This window comes from Oryzias latipes, chromosome 3 (genome assembly GCF_053564925.1).
Source record: "Oryzias latipes strain Hd-rR chromosome 3, Olatipes_Hd-rR_3.1".
Taxonomy (NCBI): Eukaryota; Metazoa; Chordata; class Actinopteri; order Beloniformes; family Adrianichthyidae; genus Oryzias; species Oryzias latipes.
This window is the reverse complement of record NC_136239.1, coordinates 12,354,783-12,356,101: the sequence shown is the minus strand read 5'-3', so window position 1 is coordinate 12,356,101 and position 1,319 is coordinate 12,354,783. Positions and strand designations below refer to the sequence as shown.

At 41.5% G+C, this 1,319-nt stretch overlaps 1 long non-coding RNA gene across 1 annotated transcript; it reads left to right on the top strand.

Annotated features, from left to right (window-relative positions):
* The first annotated feature begins 445 nt into the window (after positions 1-445).
* Positions 446-875, top strand: LOC110014505 (uncharacterized). The gene is made up of 2 exons (XR_002289547.2): positions 446-593; positions 672-875. It is a non-coding gene; the product is annotated as an uncharacterized LOC110014505 (long non-coding RNA).
* The last annotated feature ends 444 nt before the right edge of the window (positions 876-1,319 follow it).

Below are 1,319 nucleotides of genomic sequence, written 5' to 3'. Positions count from 1 at the left end.
TCCGCCACAAAGCCTCGTCTCCTGCATTTTTGAGTCCTATTCCACAAATTCCTGACAGTCAGTGATGTCTCACAACTCCTACCTTTTCCAATTTCTTCATTTCATTTTGATTTCTGGAAATTACATTTTTATTCCTGAAAAAATGTAATCTTGTTTTCTAGAACTTCTTTTTTTGAATTCCAAAATGTAATTCTGCTTTTTTTAATGAATTGTTTTGTTTTGATTGCTGTTTCTGTCTTGCGTTGAGTGATTTGGGATGTGATTTACACTTCAGAGCCACCGTATTTTCTGAATGACTGGAAGCAAGAAAAGCACGCAGATAAACAAAACTAGCCACACCTTACAAAACTTTCATGTCAGATTATACTGCAAAATCACAAATGTAATGCTACTGTTAAAAGCCAACTGTAATAATAATAATAATATTAATACATTTTATTTCAAGCGTCTTTGTCATGGTGCCTCTGTCAGCCCTGCCCCTCTCTGCTCTGCTCTGGAGGATTTCCAGCTGTTGCCATTCACCTCATCAGCCCTGCTGCCTTCTTAAGGAGATCCACAGCCAGTATTCGTTGCCAGTTCGTTGCTCCTCCATGGTGCTTGTCAGGTCTCTCATGTTTATTCCTAAGAATAATTGTTGTTTAGTAATTGTGGCCTTTTCGCCTCGCTTACAGGTCTTTATCACCACGAGTACCTGGGATACCCTCCGGAACGGTCCGTTCAGTCCACGCTCACCTCGCCAGCTGTTCATGCCCTCTCAGCCTTCACAGAAGCCCTCCAGCCACGCCACGTCTTCCTGCTATTCACCTGCAATCTGGAACAGAAGATTCCGCTTTTGGAAAATCACCTGCAAGAAAAATAAATCAAACTACTTACCATACTTCCTGTATTCCTTCAGGGTTCCAGCATCTGGGTCTGTTTCAAAGTCTCGAATACCGTGACAGTCTTTCAGGTCACCTAAGGTCACTGTACAAGGTTAAGAAATAAGAAAAAACAGAATAAAACATCAATAAGAAACTGACAGAGTAAAACAACAGACAAAATGAAGTTGCGCTAATTAAATGGATTAACTCTATGATTGTTTGAAGAGATTAGTTTTTAGTTTGGATTTGAACAGTGGCAGAGAGTTAGTCTTGCGTAGATCGGGAGGAAGAGAATTCCATAGCTGGGGGGCAGAGCTTTCAGCCGCTCTGCCCCCCATGGTGGCAAGACTGGCAGGTGGGACGTGGAGCTGGAGAGAGGAAGTGAGAAATATCTAAGTAGAGCTGCAAAACCTTGGGAGTTACTTTGGAAAGTAACAGCCAAAATATTAAAAAGAAACA